Source organism: Leuresthes tenuis, unplaced genomic scaffold (genome assembly GCF_036924035.1).
Source record: "Leuresthes tenuis unplaced genomic scaffold, fLeuTen1.0.hap1 SCAF_4, whole genome shotgun sequence".
In the NCBI taxonomy this organism is placed as follows: Eukaryota; Metazoa; Chordata; class Actinopteri; order Atheriniformes; family Atherinopsidae; genus Leuresthes; species Leuresthes tenuis.
In genome coordinates this window covers 28985132-29010064 of record NW_027325358.1, presented here as the reverse complement: position 1 = coordinate 29010064, position 24933 = coordinate 28985132, and the positions used below count along the sequence as shown (strand labels likewise).

General features: G+C 43.4%; 5 non-coding genes across 5 annotated transcripts; all 5 read left to right on the top strand.

Annotated features, from left to right (window-relative positions):
• The first annotated feature begins 12063 nt into the window (after nucleotides 1–12063).
• Nucleotides 12064–12254, top strand: LOC140306081 (U2 spliceosomal RNA). Its single transcript, XR_011915442.1, has one exon. It is a non-coding gene; the product is annotated as a U2 spliceosomal RNA (small nuclear RNA).
• Nucleotides 12255–12642: 388 nt separating this feature from the next.
• Nucleotides 12643–12756, top strand: LOC140306341 (U5 spliceosomal RNA). Its single transcript, XR_011915658.1, has one exon. It is a non-coding gene; the product is annotated as a U5 spliceosomal RNA (small nuclear RNA).
• Nucleotides 12757–13031: 275 nt separating this feature from the next.
• LOC140306080 (U2 spliceosomal RNA) lies at nucleotides 13032–13222 on the top strand. The gene has a single exon (XR_011915441.1). It is a non-coding gene; the product is annotated as a U2 spliceosomal RNA (small nuclear RNA).
• A 411-nt stretch (nucleotides 13223–13633) lies between these two features.
• Nucleotides 13634–13747, top strand: LOC140306315 (U5 spliceosomal RNA). Its single transcript, XR_011915634.1, has one exon. It is a non-coding gene; the product is annotated as a U5 spliceosomal RNA (small nuclear RNA).
• A 275-nt stretch (nucleotides 13748–14022) lies between these two features.
• On the top strand, nucleotides 14023–14210 carry LOC140306187 (U2 spliceosomal RNA). The gene has a single exon (XR_011915539.1). It is a non-coding gene; the product is annotated as a U2 spliceosomal RNA (small nuclear RNA).
• The last annotated feature ends 10723 nt before the right edge of the window (nucleotides 14211–24933 follow it).

Here is a 24933-nt window from a genome sequence, read left to right as displayed (position 1 = left end):
CACTGGAAGAAGGACTGTCCACAGCTGAAAAGTGATGAAATTGGGCAAAAGGCTGACTGAGGGTGGGAGGCAGGTTCTGGACGTCACGCGGCAGCGGAGCCTCCACTAATGGGTGATAGCACAAACACACTCACACATTTTTCCTGCTCTGTGTAGTGAAGCAACGCTTGCCGACTGTGATTCACGTAGTAAAGTTTTGCATGCTATTTCCGTCCTAGAGCAAAGATATTTCTCTCAGAATATAGGAACTTATGTTCATCAGTAGTGACGTCAGGGGAGTTTGATTGTCCTCCAAAGTTAAGTGGAAACCACGTTTACTGTATGTCTGCATCAGGCCAGGTTGTGAAGGAGAAAATGACAATGCCCATTGCGTGTTGTCACTGAGCTCTCCTTCAAACACTCATTTTTGTTATCAGAGTTGTGTCCCATTAACCTGATGGGCTGTGATCTCATGTGTAAATTAGGCATTATTTTAACTTCTACACCAGAGGGTGTTAAGGTTATGTTACAGCCTGACAAAGTTTTCACAGCAGTGCAGTTTGATTCATCGGCACTTACATATGCTTATGAGTGGAAACTTCCCAGCTCTCCTTTTTCACAACAACTAGTGGAAGAAGCAAAAGCGTTAGTTTCACCCCTTTCTGATTTCATGCAACCTACTGATTTGCACTGCACATCACACATTTCTTTGGGGCCTGACAATGACTATGAGAAGAAGTGAAAAAATATGTGCGCCTACTTTATTGACTCCAGAGCACTTCGATTTTTTTAATGTTTGTGGTACTCGCCCTCACATTTCCTTGGCCAAACGTACACACAGGCAGTGACAAGGTGTGGGAGAGTTTGTTGCTACATGTCAGAAAGAAATGGAGTGGACCGTTTCACCTGCTGATCCAAATTTGATGTTTTCTGAACGATTGTCAGCATACAAAAAAACATTTTTGAGTACAATGCATTGTCAAAGAACTGTGGACTTAATTCCTACCACAGAATCACATTTTGAAGCATGTTTTTTATCTGAAACAGATTTGTCTTCGATACCCATGTTGGCTGAAGTGCCCAATGATCTTTGGGCTAAGAGCAAATATGATGTGGGGTTGATAAAAGGCTGTGAACCAGTAATTGTCACCCCTAAATCAGACTTTTGTCCATGTAAAAAACAATACCCTTTTAAGCCTGAAGCAATTAAAGGGATTAAACCTGTTTTTCAATCTTTTCAGAAAACAGGCGTTATTGTTCCTTTTGAAAATTCACCTGTGCTTACTCCATTGATTCCTGTTAAAAAGATTAAAGATGCTGGCCAGCCAGATGAATGGCGTTTTGTACAGGACCTCCAAGCGGTGAATGCTGCAGTTCAGCCACATGCTCCTACTGTGCCCAACCCACACACTATTTTGTCTCAAATTACATCAGATGCACAGTTTTTCTCAGTGGTTGACTTGTCGCCAGTGCACCCTGATAGCCCATTTTGGTTTGCTTTTTAGTTTGAAGGGAGATCTTGGACTTTTACCCGGTTATGCCAGGGGTACTGTGAAAGTCCCACTATTTACAATGCTGCCCTCAAAGCTAGTCTGGATTAACTTCAATCAACCACAGGCTCTGCTCTTTTGCAGTATGTGGATGACATCCTTTTATGTAGTCCATCTAAACAACAGTGTGAAAAAGACCAAATGACTCAAATAACTTTCTTGCTTTCAAAATTTTTCCTCTAGTGACGCTGACTTAGAGAGGGATGAAGATAATCATGTTTAATTGTTCATGTTTTGATTGTTTATCATTGGACCCTTTATTACTATGATGCCTCCATTTTAAACTCATGTTGTGTGCAAATGCAGGCTGATGTTTTACAGATAAAGTTATTATTTTCCTTGTTTCTTTTGGGTTGATTAATATAATGGTATTATTAGTTAAAACTGCTTTGTACTTCATATTTATCCATGTCTAAATAGCTTTAAACAAAAACAAACGTAGTACTTTTCAGGATAGGAAACAACAACACTAAATTTTTTCAGGAATCCAAGAATAAGCTTCTTTTCACGAGTTCTACACAATTCCGGATTTTGATATAAAATTAATTCCTTCACTCAAACCAAGTTAAAACTGCTTTGTCCTTCATATTTATCCATGTCTAAATAGCTTTAAACAAAAAAGAACGTTGTACTTTGCAGGATAGGAAAGAACAACACTAAACCTTTAGGAATCCGAGAATAAGCTTATTTTCACGAGTTCTACACAATTTCAGATTTTGTTATAAAATGAATTCCTTCACTCAAACCAAGTTAAAACTGCTTTGTCCTTCATATTTTTGCATGTCTAAATAGGTTTCAGGCATAAAATTCTTCATATTACCCTGTATGTGAAAGAAGCATACTTGTGATGGAGCAATACACTCCTTTTGGGTAACCTAAACTGATGGTTGGGGAGGAAAGTTAGAAGAACAATCAACTATCAACCAAAGACAGATGACGTGATGAGCGGGCAATATAACTGTGTGTTTTTACTTCAGTGGTCAGAGCAACTCTGTATTCTGTACTGTGTTGTTCTCTCTTTCAAGATATTATTATTAAAGCCTCTTATCTCCTCAGAAGAAAATAACTGACTCTGTGCGTTACTAAATTTCCACCACAATTTTGGCGTCACGAACAGGATCCCTCGACTGGTGTCTCTGGACCGGATCGCAGTGCATGGCCAGCCTGGACTGAAGTAGCTGTTCCAGCCTCATACCTCCAAGGCCTTTTCTGAGAGAGAGGACTGGCAGGTCCTTTTCCTGAATACCAGCGCTGGGATCATTTTTGAAATATGATAGTCTGAGACGATAGGACTGCTTTTTAGTTTTTATTTGAATAAAAGAGGGTTTCCCGGTTGTGTCATTAGTGAGACAGAGATTTCATGGGTAAGTGAAACTTTTGAAGCAGTCCGAAGAAGTGTGAAGTACTCCGAAGAAGTGTGAGTACAGATTAAGGTCCTCATTGGAGACGTCCTTTGAGTGAAGGAATATATTTCCCCATTCCAAGTCTGAGAATGGGAAACAGTAGGTCTCAGACTTTTGACCCTACCGTTAGAAATAAGAAAATTAGAAGAAAAGTTTTGCAAATATGAGAAGAAGAAGAAGAGATGAAGCAAAAAAAAGAAAATTAAGTTTAAATAAGAAGTAAGAAAGGTATAGAATTTTGGAAAAAATAAAGTGTATTAAGAGAAAGAAAGGAAAATGTTAAACAAATGCCATGACGGAATGATGATAATAATTTAGTATTAGCTGTGCCGGATCCAGACCTGGACTCCTGCCCTCCACGACGCCTGCAACAACAACAGCCAGCCCTGCCACAAGCCTCTGGCTCTCGGGAAGAAGGGACTTCTTCCATCCTCCCTCGGGAAGAAATTCCATCATTCTCACAACATCAGTTACATAGGTCTGATGATGAGGAAAAGGAAGACGTTTGGTTCTCCAGCGTACCTGCCCAAGAACTTTTAACGCAAGTGACAAAAATCCTTTACCCACAATCTGGACTTCAGAGATCTAAACGTGAGAAAAAACAAAACCAGATTCAAACCATGCCTATGGTTAAAGTTGCAGTTCCCACTGGACCATTACTGGTTTATCGACCCTGGACTGAGACTGACATCATGGAAGCATAACAATGCTTACCAGATCCAGAGATTTCTGGACCCCATTTTGCTGACGAGTTGCGAGATTTCTGCGCACAATTCTGCCTGACTGGGGTTGAATTGCGTCGCATATTGGCAAAAAAGTTCAAACCGACCGACCTCGGCAAAATAGAGGCCAGTATGCTACAACTGGATTTGCGACCTACCAACAGTGAACGAGGACATAATGATAACGCTCAATATGAAGCAGCCATCCAAAGACTGTGTCAAGCCATCACCACTCAATTTCCAACCAAAATCAATATGTCCCACATTTACACCTGCAAACAGAAACCTGGTGAAGGGACTGATGATTTTGTACACCGCATCCTTGAGAAAGTCAGGAAGCACAGCGGTCATCAGAGACCAAGGGATTTGGGTAATGAATCAGGACCATGGGAGAGTATTGCATGCAATGGAATGTCCGACCATAGTTGGTAAAAAGCGGGTAAGAAAAGGTTAAAATACCCGACTGTACACAATCAATAGTGGGAGCGTATGTGTTCGGCTACAAGAAGGTGTGAAAGTCCGACCATGGTTTGTAAAAAGCGGGTAAGAAAAGGTGCGAATGCCCGACAATGTATGATCAAAAGAGGGAGCGGAGGTTTTCGGCTGCAAGAAGGTCTGAATGTCCAACCATAATTTTTTTTAAAACGGGGAAGAAAATAATCGAAAGCCCGACTATACACCATCAAAAGCGGGAGCGGAGGTGGTCAGCTGCAAGAAGGTCTGAATGTCCATCAATAATTGCTAGAAAACATGAAAGAAAATTTTCGAATATCAAACCGCACATGATCATAAGCGGGAGAGGAGGTGTTCAGCTGCAGGAAGGTTTGAATGTCCACCCATAATTCCTGAAAAATGGGTGAAAAAAAAGGTAAGAATGCCCAACCATACATCATCAAAAGCAGGTGTGAATGTTAGATCATAATTTGCAAAAAGCTGATGAGAAAGGGTGAGAATGCCCGACTATACACCTTCAAATGCAGGAGCGGAGGTGTTCGGCTGTAAGGAGGTGTGAATCTCCGACCATAATTGCTGAAAAATGTGTTAGAAAAGGTAAGAATGCCGGAGCATACATCATCAAGAGCGGGAGAGGTGGTGTTCGGCTGCAAGTAGGTGTGAATGTCCAGCCATAATTACTCACAAACGGGTAAGAAAAGGTAGTATTGCCAGACCATACATGATCAAAACAGGGAGCGGAGGTGGTTCAGCTGCAAGAAGGTGTGAATGTCCGACTAAAGTTCAAATATATTAACAAAAGCGGGAGGAGAGGTCTTCGGATGAGAGTGGTTGAGAATTTCCAACCATAATCTATAAAATGCGGTGAAAAAAAAGGTGTGATAGAACACTAAAAGGTGGAGCGGAAGTGTTCGGCTGCAAGAAGGTGTGAATGTCCGACTATATTTGGTGAAAAGCAGGTGAAGCAAGGTCTGAATGCCCAACCTTACATCATGAAAAGCGAGATCAGAGGTGTTTGGCTGAGAGAAGGCCACAGTTTGCGATGCAATAATTAAAGGCCTCATGCCAGATGTCGCCACTGAAGTAAAGAACATTTACGTGGGATGGTGTGAGGGTCCTCGTTTGGCTGACGTTCGCCGATATGCTCGCCATGCTCAGAACCAAGTTGAGACGCGTAAGACAACCAAAAGGGACAAGTGTGAAAAGGAGCTGCATTTGGCAGCCATGACCATGTATTACGCAGTTGGTGTAAACAGAGGACGAGGCCGAAGTCGAAGACATGGACGTGTGGGAGAGGAGGTCGAAATGGGCCACGCCAGAGCTATGATCCGAATATTTGTTTTTACTGTGGCCAGACTGGACACTGGAAGAAGGACTGTCCACAGCTGAAAAGTGATGAAATTGGGCAAAAGACTGACTGAGGGTGGGAGGCAGGTTCTGGACGTCACGCGGCAGCGGAGCCTCCACTAATGGGTGATAGCACAAACACACTCACACATTTTTCCTGCTCTGTGTAGTGAAGAAACGCTTGCCGACTGTGATTCACGTAGTAAAGTTTTGCATGCTATTTCCGTCCTAGAGCAAAGATATTTCTCTCAGAATATAGGAACTTATGTTCATCAGTAGTGACGTCAGGGGAGTTTGATTGTCCTCCAAAGTTAAGTGGAAACCACGTTTACTGTATGTCTGCATCAGGCCAGGTTGTGAAGGAGAAAATGACAATGCCCATTGCGTGTTGTCACTCCCGATGAGCTCTCCTTCAAACACTCATTTTTGTTATCAGAGTTGTGTCCCATTAACCTGATGGGCTGTGATCTCATGTGTAAATTAGGCATTATTTTAACTTCTACACCAGAGGGTGTTAAGGTTATGTTACAGCCTGACAAAGTTTTCACAGCAGTGCAGTTTGATTCATCGGCACTTACATATGCTTATGAGTGGAAACTTCCCAGCTCTCCTTTTTCACAACAACTAGTGGAAGAAGCAAAAGCGTTAGTTTCACCCCTTTCTGATTTCATGCAACCTACTGATTTGCACTGCACATCACACATTTCTTTGGGGCCTGACAATGACTATGAGAAGAAGTGAAAAAATATGTGCGCCTACTTTATTGGCTGTGTCGCTCACTCCAGAGCACTTCGATTTTTTTAATGTTTGTGGTACTCGCCCTCACATGTCCTTGGCCAAACGTACACACAGGCAGTGACAAGGTGTGGGAGAGTTTGTTGCTACATGTCAGAAATAAATGGAGTGGACCGTTTCACCTGCTGATCCAAATTTGATGTTTTCTGAACGATTGTCAGCATACAAAAAAACATTTTTGAGTACAATGCATTGTCAAAGAACTGTGGACTTAATTCCTATCACAGAATCACATTTTGAAGCATGTTTTTTATCTGAAACAGATTTGTCTTCGATACCCATGTTGGCTGAAGTGCCCAATGATCTTTGGGCTAAGAGCAAATATGATGTGGGGTTGATAAAAGGCTGTGAACCAGTAATTGTCACCCCTAAATCAGACTTTTGTCCATGTAAAAAACAATACCCTTTTAAGCCTGAAGCAATTAAAGGGATTAAACCTGTTTTTCAATCTTTTCAGAAAACAGGCATTATTGTTCCTTTTGAAAATTCACCTGTGCTTACTCCATTGATTCCTGTTAAAAAGATTAAAGATGCTGGCCAGCCAGATGAATGGCGTTTTGTACAGGACCTCCAAGCGGTGAATGCTGCAGTTCAGCCACATGCTCCTACTGTGCCCAACCCACACACTATTTTGTCTCAAATTACATCAGATGCACAGTTTTTCTCAGTGGTTGACTTGTCGCCAGTGCACCCTGATAGCCCATTTTGGTTTGCTTTTTAGTTTGAAGGGAGATCTTGGACTTTTACCCGGTTATGCCAGGGGTACTGTGAAAGTCCCACTATTTACAATGCTGCCCTCAAAGCTAGTCTGGATTAACTTCAATCAACCACAGGCTCTGCTCTTTTGCAGTATGTGGATGACATCCTTTTATGTAGTCCATCTAAACAACAGTGTGAAAAAGACAGTGAATCTGTTGAAACATCTTCATTCTTATGGCCATAAAGCCAGCCTTTCTAATTTACAGTTTGTACAGGACGAAGTCACCTTTTTGGGTCATGTGATTTCTAAGGATGGGCGCTCACTTTCTCCTAAACGTGTTGCTGCAGTTCAGATCATTCCTAAACCGGTTACTAAAAAACAGCTTATGTCATTCTTAGGTATAACATCTTACTGCAGGAACTTTATTCCTAACTACTCTTTTCTCGAAGCTCTCTTAGGTGCTCTTATCCATGGTAAAGGCCTCCAGTCAGCTGATCGTGTTCCATGGACTCCTGAGGCTGAATCAGCCTTTAGTCAGCTTAAGCTGGCTCTTCAAACAGCACCAACACTTGGCATTCCAGATCCTCATAAACCTTTCATACAGGCAGTTGATGAGAAGCATGGTTGTCTGACATCTGTTCTTATGCAGGAACATGGGGCAGGCAAAGGCCAGTGGCTCATTTCTCAGCAAAACTGGACTCTGTGGCTGCAGGCCTGCCTGGTTGTCTTCGTGTTGTTGCAGCTGCAGAGAAAGCTGTCCTGGCCTCCCAAGATATTGTGGGCTACGCTAATTTGACTGTTTTGGTTCCTCATGCTGTTGCCATTATTCTTCTCGAGCAGAAAACTTCACATCTTTCAACTGCTCGTTGGCTCAGATACACCTCTGTGATATGCCAAATGTCACTGTTAAACGTTGTACTGTTCTGAATCCTGCTACTTTGCTTCCGACTCCTGAGGATGGGGAGCCTCATGACTGTGAAGCTGTTTTGGAACAAGTTTGTACACCCCGACCTGATCTTTTAGAGACTCCTCTTCCAAACTCTGACATGATTCTTTTTGTAGATGGATCAGCTTTGCGTGATCCAGCCACAGGTACTAACTGTGTTTGGTTTGCAGTATGTTCTTCACATGACACTTTGTTGTCTGGTTCTCTTCCTAAACATTTCTCTGCTCAAACTACTGAGCTTATTGCACTTACTGAAGCTTGTAAGTTGGCAGCTGGTAAGTCTGTCACTATTTACACAGATTCCAGATATGCTTTTGGTGTTGTTCATGACTTTGGTGCGCTGTGGAAACACAGGCATTTCCTTAAATCAGATGGTAAAACTATTCTGAACTCCAAGCAGGTTTCTGATCTTCTTGATGCGATCCTTTTGCCTACAGCAATCTCGGTCTGTAAGTGTGCGGCTCACACTAACTCAGACGATCCTGTTGCTTGTGGCAATGCCAGAGCTGATGCTGCAGCTAAGCAAGCAGCTAAATCTTTTCCTGTTTTCTCTTCCCTCTCTTTGCAGGCAGAAGACTCCCTCACAGATCTCCATGCTTTGCAAACTTTTGCCTCTGCAGATGAAATTTGGTCCTCTGGACGCATTTGGTCCTCTGTGGGTGCAACTCATATGGATGGTGTTTGGATGGGACCTAATGGTAAACCCTGTCTACCTAAACATTTTTTTCCTCATTTTTCAAAATTGACACATGGGTTGGACCATGTGTCAAAAGGGGGGATGCTGAATGCACTCACTGCTCAGTGGTTCACAAAAGGGTTCAGTTCATATGCGCAAAAATACTGTCAGTCATGTATGGTTTGTGCCACACATAATGTAGGAAAGGCATTACACACATCGCAAGTTGCACACCCTCCACCAGAGAAACCTTTTGAACATTTGATGATGGATTTTGTTGAACTCACACCAGCTGAAGGAAAGAAATATGCACTAGTAATAGTGGACGTGTTTAGTAAATGGGTTGAAGTTTTCCCTGCAAAACATGCAAACAGTAATGCAGTGACTAAAGCACTGCTAAACAGAAATCATTCCTAGATGGGGCATTCCAGAGAAGATCAGCAGTGATAATGGCACACATTTTGTAAACACTGCATTGACTGAGGTTGGTAAATTCCTGGGAATAACCTTGCGCACACATTGTGCTTATCATCCACAGAGTGGAGGTGCTGTGGAAAGAGAAAATGGTACATTAAAGTCCAAGTTAGCCAAATGTTGTGAAGAAACAGGTCTGCCATGGACAAAAGCATTACCTATTGTGCTTACCTACATGAGAATGAGAATCAGAGCTCAAGTGAATCTCAGCGCATTTGAAATTTTATTTGGCAGACCTCCTAACCTGGGATTGGGACCTGTAACCAGACCCCTCCCTTCCACAACTGTTTGTGATGATGCTATGTTGTCTTACTGTCGAAACCTTTCCACTGTTCTATCTCAAGTTTCACAGAAAGTAAAAGCAGCCCTTCCAGCCACAGAAAACACACCACTCCAACCAGATGACAGGTGGAGTGTTACTACTGCAAATCCTGTAGCATTTGTGCCATCAGGGTTTTTTGCTTGACCTGTTGAATAAATATAGTTATTTCTGCATTTTCATAACGTATATCAGTTAAGTCTGGCCTGGGTAAAACACTGATGGTTATTTCTGACATGCAATCATGAGGCTTTCCATCTGTGGGGTAGGTAGCGGTGTGGATGGATTAAGTGTAGCACATCTCTCGACAACAAGGTGTGGCTGTGAAAGAAGAACTGTTATGTAGGAGAGATGTCTGGTAAAGATATTTTGTTAAGTAACCATATCACAGCCACTGCATGAGGTACCTTAAGTGTTAATGGGTGAAATAACACCATTATTGTTGATGCCTGCACTGCCAATGGCTTCTGGCCATTGATTCAAAAGTACGATCTCGTCCCTTTTTCCCCCTTTCAGTGGACACTGGCCCCTAATTACCGCAATTCAGCAGGGGGTCTTTCATTAGGAGTACTGGACTCCCCCGTGCACGGTTTCAGCTCCGACCCTGGAAAGCGGAAAAAACGTTGAGATCTGGTTTGAGGACCCAATTGTTGAGAAAAGTCTCTCAATGAGACTCAGAGTTGCTGGAGTCAGTTAATGCAAATGTTTAATCTTGCAGCAAGTTCAAGAATGTGTGTGTGTATGGGTGTATGTGTGCGAACGTGTGTGAGTTTGTGTGTGTGAGAGTTTAAAGAACCTGTTATCAACAGGCAGGTCTTAACTAGTATGGCACAGGTCCAGCCTGTCTCATCTTTTTTGGAAGGTCCAGCGCTCGGCCGTAACCCTTCTGTCTGTTTGGACTCTCACATACATTCGGTTAATCATAGAAAAACGAGAACAAAACTTTTTAGCCCCTTAAATTCATAAAACAGACATGGTGCAGTTATTTCCATTCTAGAAAATAAGAGTAATCACCACCATTCCTATAAATTCTGGATATTCTAACAATCTGAATCTTTTTTAAATGTTCGATGAAGCCCTTTGCTGTTCTATTTAGAGACTCAGCTGATCATAAACCAAGTTTTGCTCTTGAACCAAGATTCTAAACTCTTCACCTTTTTCATTTCTCAGTTAGTATTCACTTTAAAACTGATTAAAAGAAAAATTAAATGAATGCGTATCAACAAATGTGGGATCTAAACTCTAGTGCTTTCTCTAAAATAATTTCCTTTCTCAATTCAGAAATGTGTGTGTGTAAGTCACAACACCCGTGACACCAAAACGGCTTTCTTTTCTCTCTTTTCTCTACACTCTGCACTGTGAGCACACACACCAAATCAGAAAGGCTTTTTTCTCTCTTTTCTACATTATGGACTGTGGGGACACAAAACCGCTCTCTCTCTTTTTTTTTTTGATTGTGTGCCAGGGCGTTGTCTCACGTATTAGATTATGCTTAAGATACGAATGGGTTTATCAGTCACATCAGAATCCATACATACTGATCCTCCCGTAATAAAATGGTCGGATCTTATCAAACACACTTTGTTTCTTGTGACAAGTCAGCGAAACAGCGTATACACGTCAAGACACTGAATCAAGTTTGCCACAAGAACTCATAAGTTTGGCAGTATTGCTCTGCCGTCAGCAATCATACACCCATTTTATTTTCATGAGACATGTGCAGGCACCTGTTCATCTACTGTTCTATCACTATGAATTAGTTTATCTATTATCAATAAGGATACTTCTACAACTACTATCAAAGTATGTCCGGACTTCTTATGTTGTCAGTTGCTATATATGAATAAGTGGGTTGCTACTGAAAAGCATTAAGCATGTCACACAGCCCAAACATATAACATTTCAGGACACACCACACAGTTAACAACCACAGTGAAGCGTGTCAAAGCCCAAACATGTAACATTCAACAGGACACTTACACAACACATTCAAATCAAACAGTCAGACAACATACAAGAACATATACCCCAGCCGGCATTGCTCCCTGCCTATTTTCCTACAACTCACTATGTGTGCGCACACCTTTATTCACAAACTCTTCAACTTATACTCTTTTACCGAATCTGCTACAGCTCGATTGGCCAAATACCCTTAGATCCTATTTCGGTGAATTTGACATCTGCCTTGTATGTAACAGATTAGCGGTTTAGCAGTTTTAATTTAGTTTGAGTGAAGGAATTCATTTTATAGCAAAATCCGAAATCGTGAAGAACTCATGAAAGTAAGCTTATTCTCGGATTCCTGAAACTTTAGATTTGCTCTTTCTTTTACTGCAAAGTACAACGTTGAGCAGCACTAATGAGTTGTTTCTATTTTTGGCAGGCTTTACCTTTGCGGATGAAGCCCTTTCTGTCTGTGCAAAAGAAATCTTGTTACTGTGCAGAGTGACTTCTCTGAGTAGAGTCGCCTTACTTGTTGCGACTGTGCCGATGTTCGAAGCTGGAGTGCAAAGTTGTTGCTTGAATGGTGCTCGCTGGAGCGTGTGGTAGTGTAAAGTTATACCATTTAAAAGGGCTGAAGAGTGCTCAGTGCAGCGGGTGGGCGGAGGTGCAAAGTGACACTATGGCCATAAAAAGAACACCGCTACAAGTGCGCATTGTGCCAGGAAGGGCCCTCGGACGGGAACCAGTGGACAGTTATCGCTTCTCGGCCTTTTGGCTAAGATCAAGTGTAGTATCTGTTATTATCAGTTTAATGTCTGATATGTCCTCTATGCGAGGACTACATATTAAATGGATTTTTATCAATAGGAGTTGAAAAAGGAGCTTACTCCGTTCACTCCAAGCATTGACCCGGTACTGCAGTGCCGCTGGGAACAGTGTGCTCTCCTCTGCTCTTGTGAAAAAGCAAACAGCGGTGCAGGATGGAAGTTTCTTTTAATCTGCTGAGAAAAGAGAGTGAATGCGAAGCAGACTTTAACACGGCTCTGGGAGCGAGCCGAGTGCGGGCTAACCGGGAGAATTGCTTGAAAGAAACGCGACACCGAATGAGCAGTCAGAACAAAGCCTCAATACGGTGTTCCCGTGTTGTTTGTGGCTGCCTTGTCTTTGGCACAGAGTAAAAGACAAGGCAGCCATCGAATAGGGCCCGATTGTTCCTACTTGGTCAGCCGAGGAGCAAGGGGGGGGAGCAAGCGTCTCAACCAAGCAAAGCTCACCATGGGGAAGGTGGCTATGCCAACTAGCCTGATGCCCTGCTCCCGCAGTGATGGATAATCGTACACTGGTTTCTCTTCATAATGTACAAGTCTTTCGCCTTTTACTAAAGACTCCCGTGGAGAGCAGCACTAATGAATTGTTCCTATTTTTGGCAGGCTTTACCTTTGCGGGTGAAGCCCTTTCTGTCTGTGCAAAAGAAATCTTGTTACTGTGCAGAGTGACTTCTCTGAGTAGAGTCGCCTTACTTGTTGCGACTGTGCCGATGTTGCTTGAATGGTGCTCGCTGGAGCGTGCGGTAGTGTAAAGTTATACCATTTAAAAGGGTTGAAGAGTGCTCAGTGCAGCGGGTGGGCGGAGGTGCAAAGTGACACTATGGCCATAAAAAGAACACCGCTACAAGTGCGCATTGTGCCAGGAAGGGCCCTCGGACGTGAACCAGTGGACAGTTATCGCTTCTCGGCCTTTTGGCTAAGATCAAGTGTAGTATCTGTTCTTATCAGTTTAATGTCTGATATGTCCTCTATGCGAGGACTACATATTAAATGGATTTTTATCAATAGGAGTTGAAAAAGGAGCTTGCTCCGTTCACTCCAAGCATCGACCCGGTACTGCAGTGCCGCTGGGAACGGTGCGCTCTCCTCTGCTCTTGTGAAAAAGCAAGCAGCGGTGCAGGATGGAAGTTTCAGGGAGCCTAAGATGAAACTTTCTTTTAATCTGCTGAGAAAAGAGAGTGAATGCGAAGCAGACTTTAACACGGCTCTGGGAGCGAGCCGAGTGCGGGCTAACCGGGAGAATTGCTTGAAAGAAACGCGACACCGAATGAGCAGTCAGAACAAAGCCTCAATACGGTGTTCCCGTGTTGTTTGTGGCTGCCTTGTCTTTGGCACAGAGTAAAAGACAAGGCAGCCATCGAATAGGGCCCGATTGTTCCAACTTGGTCAGCCGAGGAGCAAGGGGGGGGAGCAAGCGTCTCAACCAAGCAAAGCTCACCATGGGGAAGGTGGCTATGCCAACTAGCCTGATGCCCTGCTCCCGCAGTGATGGATAATCGTACTCTGGTTTCTCTTCATAACGTACAAGTCCTTCGCCTTTTACTAAAGACTTCTGTGGAGAGCAGCACTAATGAATTGTTTCTATTTTTGGCAGGCTTTACCTTTGGGGGTGAAGCCCTTTCTGTCTGTGCAAAAGAAATCTTGTTACTGTGCAGAGTGACTTCTCTGAGGAGAGTCGCCTTACTTGTTGCGACTGTGCCGATGTTGCTTGAATGGTGCTCGCTGGAGCGTGCGGTAGTGTAAAGTTATACCATTTAAAAGGGTTGAAGAGTGCTCAGTGCAGCGGGTGGGCGGAGGTGCAAAGTGACACTATGGCCATAAAACGAACACCGCTACAAGTGCGCATTGTGCCAGGAAGGGCCCTCGGACGTGAACCAGTGGACAGATATTGCTTCTCGGCCTTTTGGCTAAGATCAAGTGTAGTATCTGTTCTTATCAGTTTAATATGTGATATGTCTATGCAAGGACTACATATTAAATGGATTTTTATCAATAGGAGTTGAAAAAGGAGCTTACTCCGTTCACTCCAAGCATCGACCCGGTACTGCAGTGCCGCTGGGAACGGTGTGCTCTCCTCTGCTCTTGTGAAAAAGCAAACAGCGGTGCAGGATGGAAGTTTCTTTTAGTCTGCTGAGAAAAGAGAGTGAATGCGAAGCAGACTTTAACACGGCTCTGGGAGCGAGCCGAGTGCGGGCTAACCAGGAGAATTGCTTGAAAGAAACGCGACACCGAATGAGCGGTCAGAACAAAGCCTCAATACGGTGTTCCTGTGGTGTTTTTATAAAATGCGGTGTAAAAAAAGGTGTGAATGCCCCATAGAAAACTAAAAGGTGGAGCGGAAGTGTTCGGCTGCAAGAAGGTGTGAATGTCCAACTATATTTGGTGAAAAGCAGGTGAAGCAAGGTCTGAATGCCCAACCTTACATCATCAAAAGCGAGATCAGAGGTTTTTGGCTGCAAGAAGGCCATAGTTTGCCAAAAGCGGGTAAGGTGCGAATGATCGGCTAAATATCAACAAAAGTGGGGGCGGAGGTCTTCGGATGCAAGTGGGTGTGAATATCCCACCATACAAGTATGGTGGAGAGGAAGCTGTGAATGGCCGACCATAGTTTGCAAAAAGCGGGTGAGAAAAGGTGCGAATGTCCAACCATACATGATCAAAACAGGGAGCGGAGGTGTTTGGCTGCGACAAGGTGTGAATGTCCACCCATAATTAATGAAAAGCAGGCAACAAGTAGGTTCGAATGCCCAACCATACATCATCAAAAGCAGGAGTGGATGTGTTCGGCTACAAGAAGGTTTGAATGTCCGAGCATAGTTTGTAAAAAGCGGGTAAGAAAAGGTTCGAATGCCCGAACATACACCATCAAAAGAGGGAGCGGAGGTGTTCCGCTGTAAGACGGTGTGAATGTCCGACCATAGTTGGTAAAAAGTGGGTATGAAAAGGTTCGAATGCCCAAATTCGGCTGCAAAAAACTGTGTTCGGCTGCAAAAAGGTGTGAATGTTCGACTAAATTTTGTAAAAAGCGGGTAAAAAGATTCAGATTGTTAGAATATCCAGAATTTATAGGAATGGTGGTGATTACTCTTATTTTCTAGAATGGAAATAACTGCACCATGTCTGTTTTATGAATTTAAGGGGCTAAAAAGTTTTGTTCTCGTTTTTCTATGATTAACCGAATGTATGTGAGAGTCCAAACAGACAGAAGGGTTACGGCCGAGCGCTGGACCTTCCAAAAAAGATGAGACAGGCTGGACCTGTGCCATACTAGTTAAGACCTGCCTGTTGATAACAGGTTCTTTAAACTCTCACACACACAAACTCACACACGTTCGCACACATACACCCATACACACACACATTCTTAAACTTGCTGCAAGATTAAACATTTGCATTAACTGACTCCAGCAACTCTGAGTCTCATTGAGAGACTTTTCTCAACAATTGGGTCCTCAAACCAGATCTCAACGTTTTTTCCGCTTTCCAGGGTCGGAGCTGAAACCGTGCACGGGGGAGTCCAGTACTCCTAATGAAAGACCCCCTGCTGAATTGCGGTAATTAGGGGCCAGTGTCCACTGAAAGGGGGAAAAAGGGACGAGATCGTACTTTTGAATCAATGGCCAGAAGCCATTGGCAGTGCAGGCATCAACAATAATGGTGTTATTTCACCCATTAACACTTAAGGTACCTCATGCAGTGGCTGTGATATGGTTACTTAACAAAATATCTTTACCAGACATCTCTCCTACATAACAGTTCTTCTTTCACAGCCACACCTTGTTGTCAAGAGATGTGCTACACTTAATCCATCCACACTGCTACCTACCCCACAGATGGAAAGCCTCATGATTGCATGTCAGAAATAACCATCAGTGGTTTACCCAGGCCAGACTTAACTGATATACGTTATGAAAATGCAGAAATAACTATATTTATTCAACAGGTCAAGCAAAAAACCCTGATGGCACAAATGCTACAGGATTTGCAGTAGTAACACTCCACCTGTCATCTGGTTGGAGTGGTGTGTTTTCTGTGGCTGGAAGGGCTGCTTTTACTTTCTGTGAAACTTGAGATAGAACAGTGGAAAGGTTTCGACAGTAAGACAACATAGCATCATCACAAACAGTTGTGGAAGGGAGGGGTCTGGTTACAGGTCCCAATCCCAGGTTAGGAGGTCTGCCAAATAAAATTTCAAATGGGCTGAGATTCACTTGAGCTCTGATTCTCATTCTCATGTAGGTAAGCACAATAGGTAATGCTTTTGTCCATGGCAGACCTGTTTCTTCACAACATTTGGCTAACTTGGACTTTAATGTACCATTTTCTCTTTCCACAGCACCTCCACTCTGTGGATGATAAGCACAATGTGTGCGCAAGGTTATTCCCAGGAATTTACCAACCTCAGTCAATGCAGTGTTTACAAAATGTGTGCCATTATCACTGCTGATCTTCTCTGGAATGCCCCATCTAGGAATGATTTCTGTTTAGCAGTGCTTTAGTCACTGCATTACTGTTTGCATGTTTTGCAGGGAAAACTTCAACCCATTTACTAAACACGTCCACTATTACTAGTGCATATTTCTTTCCTTCAGCTGGTGTGAGTTCAACAAAATCCATCATCAAATGTTCAAAAGGTTTCTCTGGTGGAGGGTGTGCAACTTGCGATGTGTGTAATGCCTTTCCTACATTATGTGTGGCACAAACCATACATGACTGACAGTATTTTTGCGCATATGAACTGAACCCTTTTGTGAACCACTGAGCAGTGAGTGCATTCAGCATCCCCCCTTTTGACACATGGTCCAACCCATGTGTCAATTTTGAAAAATGAGGAAAAAAATGTTTAGGTAGACAGGGTTTACCATTAGGTCCCATCCAAACACCATCCATATGAGTTGCACCCACAGAGGACCAAATGCGTCCAGAGGACCAAATTTCATCTGCAGAGGCAAAAGTTTGCAAAGCATGGAGATCTGTGAGGGAGTCTTCTGCCTGCAAAGAGAGGGAAGAGAAAACAGGAAAAGATTTAGCTGCTTGCTTAGCTGCAGCATCAGCTCTGGCATTGCCACAAGCAACAGGATCGTCTGAGTTAGTGTGAGCCGCACACTTACAGACCGAGATTGCTGTAGGCAAAAGGATCGCATCAAGAAGATCAGAAACCTGCTTGGAGTTCAGAATAGTTTTACCATCTGATTTAAGGAAATGCCTGTGTTTCCACAGCGCACCAAAGTCATGAACAACACCAAAAGCATATCTGGAATCTGTGTAAATAGTGACAGACTTACCAGCTGCCAACTTACAAGCTTCAGTAAGTGCAATAAGCTCAGTAGTTTGAGCAGAGAAATGTTTAGGAAGAGAACCAGACAACAAAGTGTCATGTGAAGAACATACTGCAAACCAAACACAGTTAGTACCTGTGGCTGGATCACGCAAAGCTGATCCATCTACAAAAAGAATCATGTCAGAGTTTGGAAGAGGAGTCTCTAAAAGATCAGGTCGGGGTGTACAAACTTGTTCCAAAACAGCTTCACAGTCATGAGGCTCCCCATCCTCAGGAGTCGGAAGCAAAGTAGCAGGATTCAGAACAGTACAACGTTTAACAGTGACATTTGGCATATCACAGAGGTGTATCTGAGCCAACGAGCAGTTGAAAGATGTGAAGTTTTCTGCTCGAGAAGAATAATGGCAACAGCATGAGGAACCAAAACAGTCAAATTAGCGTAGCCCACAATATCTTGGGAGGCCAGGACAGCTTTCTCTGCAGCTGCAACAACACGAAGACAACCAGGCAGGCCTGCAGCCACAGAGTCCAGTTTTGCTGAGAAATGAGCCACTGGCCTTTGCCTGCCCCATGTTCCTGCATAAGAACAGATGTCATACAACCATGCTTCTCATCAACTGCCTGTATGAAAGGTTTATGAGGATCTGGAATGCCAAGTGTTGGTGCTGTTTGAAGAGCCAGCTTAAGCTGACTAAAGGCTGATTCAGCCTCAGGAGTCCATGGAACACGATCAGCTGACTGGAGGCCTTTACCATGGATAAGAGCACCTAAGAGAGCTTCGAGAAAAGAGTAGTTAGGAATAAAGTTCCTGCAGTAAGATGTTATACCTAAGAATGACATAAGCTGTTTTTTAGTAACCGGTTTAGGAATGATCTGAACTGCAGCAACACGTTTAGGAGAAAGTGAGCGCCCATCCTTAGAAATCACATGACCCAAAAAGGTGACTTCGTCCTGTACAAACTGTAAATTAGAAAGGCTGGCTTTATGGCCATAAGAATGAAGATGTTTCAACAGATTCACTGTCTTTTTCACACTGTTGTTTAGATGGACTACATAAAAGGATGTCATCCACATACTGCAAAAGAGCAGAGCCTGTGGTTGATTGAAGTTAATCCAGACTAGCTTTGAGGGCAGCATTGTAAATAGTGGGACTTTCACAGTACCCCTGGCATAACCGGGTAAAAGTCCAAGATCTCCCTTCAAACTAAAAAGCAAACCAAAATGGGCTATCAGGGTGCACTGGCGACAAGTCAACCACTGAGAAAAACTGTGCATCTGATGTAATTTGAGACAAAATAGTGTGTGGGTTGGGCACAGTAGGAGCATGTGGCTGAACTGCAGCATTCACCGCTTGGAGGTCCTGTACAAAACGCCATTCATCTGGCTGGCCAGCATCTTTAATCTTTTTAACAGGAATCAATGGAGTAAGCACAGGTGAATTTTCAAAAGGAACAATAACGCCTGTTTTCTGAAAAGATTGAAAAACAGGTTTAATCCCTTTAATTGCTTCAGGCTTAAAAGGGTATTGTTTTTTACATGGACAAAAGTCTGATTTAGGGGTGACAATTACTGGTTCACAGCCTTTTATCAACCCCACATCATATTTGCTCTTAGCCCAAAGATCATTGGGCACTTCAGCCAACATGGGTATCGAAGACAAATCTGTTTCAGATAAAAAACATGCTTCAAAATGTGATTCTGTGGTAGGAATTAAGTCCACAGTTCTTTGACAATGCATTGTACTCAAAAATGTTTTTTTGTATGCTGACAATCGTTCAGAAAACATCAAATTTGGATCAGCAGGTGAAACGGTCCACTCCATTTCTTTCTGACATGTAGCAACAAACTCTCCCACACCTTGTCACTGCCTGTGTGTACGTTTGGCCAAGGAAATGTGAGGGCGAGTACCACAAACATTAAAAAAATCGAAGTGCTCTGGAGTGAGCGACACAGCCAATAAAGTAGGCGCACATATTTTTTCACTTCTTCTCATAGTCATTGTCAGGCCCCAAAGAAATGTGTGATGTGCAGTGCAAATCAGTAGGTTGCATGAAATCAGAAAGGGGTGAAACTAACGCTTTTGCTTCTTCCACTAGTTGTTGTGAAAAAGGAGAGCTGGGAAGTTTCCACTCATAAGCATATGTAAGTGCCGATGAATCAAACTGCACTGCTGTGAAAACTTTGTCAGGCTGTAACATAACCTTAACACCCTCTGGTGTAGAAGTTAAAATAATGCCTAATTTACACATGAGATCACAGCCCATCAGGTTAATGGGACACAACTTAACTTTGGAGGACAATCAAACTCCCCTGACGTCACTACTGATGAACATAAGTTCCTATATTCTGAGAGAAATATCTTTGCTCTAGGACGGAAATAGCATGCAAAACTTTACTACGTGAATCACAGTCGGCAAGCGTTTCTTCACTACACAGAGCAGGAAAAATGTGTGAGTGTGTTTGTGCTATCACCCATTAGTGGAGGCTCCGCTGACGCGTGACGTCCAGAACCTGCCTCCCACCCTCAGTCAGTCTTTTGCCCAATTTCATCACTTTTCAGCTGTGGACAGTCCTTCTTCCAGTGTCCAGTCTGGCCACAGTAAAAACAAATATTCGGATCATAGCTCTGGCCCATTTCGACCTCCTCTCCCACACGTCCACGTCTTCGACTTCGGCCTCGTCCTCTGTTTACACCAACTGCGTAATACATGGTCATGGCTGCCAAATGCAGCTCCTTTTCACACTTGTCCCTTTTGGTTGTCTTACGCGTCTCAACTTGGTTCTGAGCATGGCGAGCATATCGGCGAACGTCAGCCAAACGAGGACCCTCACACCATCCCACGTAAATGTTCTTTACTTCAGTGGCGACATCTGGCATGAGGCCTTTAATTATTGCATCGCAAACTGTGGCCTTCTCTCAGCCAAACACCTCTGATCTCGCTTTTCATGATGTAAGGTTGGGCATTCAGACCTTGCTTCACCTGCTTTTCACCAAATATAGTCGGACATTCACACCTTCTTGCAGCCGAACACTTCCGCTCCACCTTTTAGTGTTCTATCACACCTTTTTTTTCACCGCATTTTATAGATTATGGTTGGAAATTCTCAACCACTCTCATCCGAAGACCTCTCCTCCCGCTTTTGTTAATATATTTGAACTTTAGCCGGACATTCACACCTTCTCTCAGCCGAACCACCTCCGCTCCCTGTTTTGATCATGTATGGTCTGGCAATACTACCTTTTCTTACCCGTTTGTGAGTAATTATGGCTGGACATTCACACCTACTTGCAGCCGAACACCACCTCTCCCGCTTTTGATGATGTATGCTCCGGCATTCTTACCTTTTCTAACACATTTTTCAGCAATTATGGTCGGAGATTCACACCTCCTTACAGCCGAACACCTCCGCTCCTGCATTTGAAGGTGTATAGTCGGGCATTCTCACCCTTTCTCATCAGCTTTTTGCAAATTATGATCTAACATTCACACCTGCTTTTGATGATGTATGGTTGGGCATTCTTACCTTTTTTTTCACCCATTTTTCAGGAATTATGGGTGGACATTCAAACCTTCCTGCAGCTGAACACCTCCTCTCCCGCTTATGATCATGTGCGGTTTGATATTCGAAAATTTTCTTTCATGTTTTCTAGCAATTATTGATGGACATTCAGACCTTCTTGCAGCTGAACACCTCCGCTCCCGCTTTTGATGGTGTATAGTCGGGCTTTCGATTATTTTCTTCCCCGTTTTTAAAAAAATTATGGTTGGACATTCAGACCTTCTTGCAGCCGAAAACCTCCGCTCCCTCTTTTGATCATACATTGTCGGGCATTCGCACCTTTTCTTACCCGCTTTTTACAAACCATGGTCGGACTTTCACACCTTCTTGTAGCCGAACACATACGCTCCCACTATTGATTGTGTACAGTCGGGTATTTTAACCTTTTCTTACCCGCTTTTTACCAACTATGGTCGGACATTCCATTGCATGCAATACTCTCCCATGGTCCTGATTCATTACCCAAATCCCTTGGTCTCTGATGACCGCTGTGCTTGCTGACTTTCTCAAGGATGCGGTGTACAAAATCATCAGTCCCTTCACCAGGTTTCTGTTTGCAGGTGTAAATGTGGGACATATTGATTTTGGTTGGAAATTGAGTGGTGATGGCTTGACACAGTCTTTGGATGGCTGCTTCATATTGAGCGTTATCATTATGTCCTCGTTCACTGTTGGTAGGTCGCAAATCCAGTTGTAGCATACTGGCCTCTATTTTGCCGAGGTCGGTCGGTTTGAACTTTTTTGCCAATATGCGACGCAATTCAACCCCAGTCAGGCAGAATTGTGCGCAGAAATCTCGCAACTCGTCAGCAAAATGGGGTCCAGAAATCTCTGGATCTGGTAAGCATTGTTATGCTTCCATGATGTCAGTCTCAGTCCAGGGTCGATAAACCAGTAATGGTCCAGTGGGAACTGCAACTTTAACCATAGGCATGGTTTGAATCTGGTTTTGTTTTTTCTCACGTTTAGATCTCTGAAGTCCAGATTGTGGGTAAAGGATTTTTGTCACTTGCGTTAAAAGTTCTTGGGCAGGTACGCTGGAGAACCAAACGTCTTCCTTTTCCTCATCATCAGACCTATGTAACTGATGTTGTGAGAATGATGGAATTTCTTCCCGAGGGAGGATGGAAGAAGTCCCTTCTTCCCGAGAGCCAGAGGCTTGTGGCAGGGCTGGCTGTTGTTGTTGCAGGCGTCGTGGAGGGCAGGAGTCCAGGTCTGGATCCGGCACAGCTAATACTAAATTATTATCATCATTCCGTCATGGCATTTGTTTAACATTTTCCTTTCTTTCTCTTAATACACTTTATTTTTTCCAAAATTCTATACCTTTCTTACTTCTTATTTAAACTTAATTTTCTTTTTTTTGCTTCATCTCTTTCTCATATTTGCAAAACTTTTCTTCTAATTTTCTTATTTCTAACATACTAAAAGAACCTTCAGGTGGAAAACCTCTGGACCATATGTCTTTTTCATTTCATCATGCTCAGGTCCCCCGGTAGGGTCAAAAGTCTGAGATCTACTGTTTCCCATTCTCAGACTTGGAATGGGGAAATATATTCCTTCACTCAAAGGACGTCTCCAATGAGGACCTTAATCTGTACTCACACTTCTTCGGAGTACTTCACACTTCTTCGGACTGCTTCAAAAGTTTCACTTACCCATGAAATCTCTGTCTCACTAATGACACAACCGGGAAACCCTCTTTTATTCAAATAAAAACTAAAAAGCAGTCCTATCGTCTCAGACTATCATATTTCAAAAATGATCCCAGCGCTGTTTCAGTTTAGGTTACCCCAAAGGAGTGTATTGCTCCATCACAAGTATGCTTCTTTCACATACAGGGTAATATGAAGAATTTTATGCCTGAAACCTATTTAGACATGCAAAAATATGAAGGACAAAGCAGTTTTAACTTGGTTTGAGTGAAGGAATTCATTTTATAACAAAATCTGAAATTGTGTAGAACTCGTGAAAATAAGCTTATTCTCGGATTCCTAAAGGTTTAGTGTTGTTCTTTCCTATCCTGCAAAGTACAACGTTCTTTTTTGTTTAAAGCTATTTAGACATGGATAAATATGAAGGACAAAGCAGTTTTAACTTGGTTTGAGTGAAGGAATTAATTTTATATCAAAATCCGGAATTGTGTAGAACTCGTGAAAAGAAGCTTATTCTTGGATTCCTGAAAAAATTTAGTGTTGTTGTTTCCTATCCTGAAAAGTACTACGTTTGTTTTTGTTTAAAGCTATTTAGACATGGATAAATATGAAGTACAAAGCAGTTTTAACTTGGTTTGAGTGAAGGAATTCATTTTATATCAAAATCCGATATTGTGTAGAACTCGTCAAACGACGCTTATTCTCGGATTCCTGAAAAGGTTTAGTGTTGTTCTTTCCTATCCTGAAAAGTACAACGTTCTTTTTTGTTTAAAGCTATTTAGACATGGATAAATATGAAGGACAAAGCAGTTTTAACTTGGTTTGAGTGAAGGAATTCATTTTATATCAAAATCCGAAATTGTGTAGAACTCGTGAAAATAAGCTTATTCTCGGATTCCTAAAGGTTTAGTGTTGTTGGCAGCAGAATTGTAGTCTGAATACCTTTATGCCAAACAGATTTGCTTTGCCAAGGGAAGTTTTATAAATGTTTATTGTTTATGTTTACAGAGACTGGCTGCAATAGGCATCCCCGCTACCTGGGACCCAACACAGGGCAGGAGGGCCTGATGTCCATCAGGCTCAGGGCCTGCAGTCACCATATTCCGGGAGCTACTGTACCCCCAGAAGGAACCAATCCCGCCCCACACCACTCAACCCAACCCCACCCCGGAGGACCTCTACAAAAACAAACAAACAACAACAAAAATCAAACAAACAAACAAACAAATCACCCGGTCACACCAGTCGCAGCAGCCCGGGCCTGAGACCCACCATCACCCAGGCCCCCCCAGGCCCCTCCCAACAGGGGAAAAGCACACCCCCACACAGATCCCCTCCCCCTCACCGCACGCCCCAACACCCTAAAAAAAACAACCACCTGCGGACACCTTGGAGTTCCCAGAGCAACAAGCCCGGCACCAGGACCTGCACCAACCCACGCATACTGTGGCATGTCCAGGGCAACCCAGACCCCCCAGGCACAGGCAGGGCCCCGCCCCGGGCACAGGGCAGCGGCAAGCCACCAGGTCAAGGCCCAGCTCCACCACCCACGCCAGAGCGGCCCGGTCACCCGGTACAGAGCCAGCAGCCACCACCCCAAGGCCCCTAAGGGACCCCGCCCCACACCGCAAGACAGCCCAACCCGCAAGCCCCCAAAACTGCCCTCCAAGCCCGACACACAGTCCCCCCTAGCAATGACCAACCCGGTCCCCACGACCCGAGAGACCACCAGACGCCCGAAGCCACACAGCCCCCCCCAGCACATACCCAACCGCCCAGAGCGATTTTTAAACTGGTTAATACACAGATTGTTCTTCGCTTTCCAGTTCATGAGAATAGTTTTCTTTGCTATACATAACACTGTGAGGATCATGTGTGCTAAGCTAAATTCCACGTTGATGTTGTCTAAGTCACCCAGTATGCACAGTGTGGGGCATGCAGGAATGCTACACTTTAGCCATGTTGATAGGTCCGCACAGACTTCAAGCCAGAACTTCTGGACAGGCGCACAAAACCACAAAGCGTGTGCATAATCATCAGATGTGTTATCTGTGCAATGTGAGCAGATGTTTGAGTGTGTTAGACCCATCCTGAACATCCTTTGTCCTGTATAGTGTGTTCTATGAAGAATTTTGTATTGTATGAGCTGTAAATTAGGATTTTGAGTCATTCTGAAGGTGTTCAAACATATTTGTGGCCAGAAGCTATGACTAGAACTGATGGATAAATCTGCCTCCCATTTTGAGGACGGTAGAGACATTGTGTCATCTATCTTAGACAATAATTTATATATTTTTGATA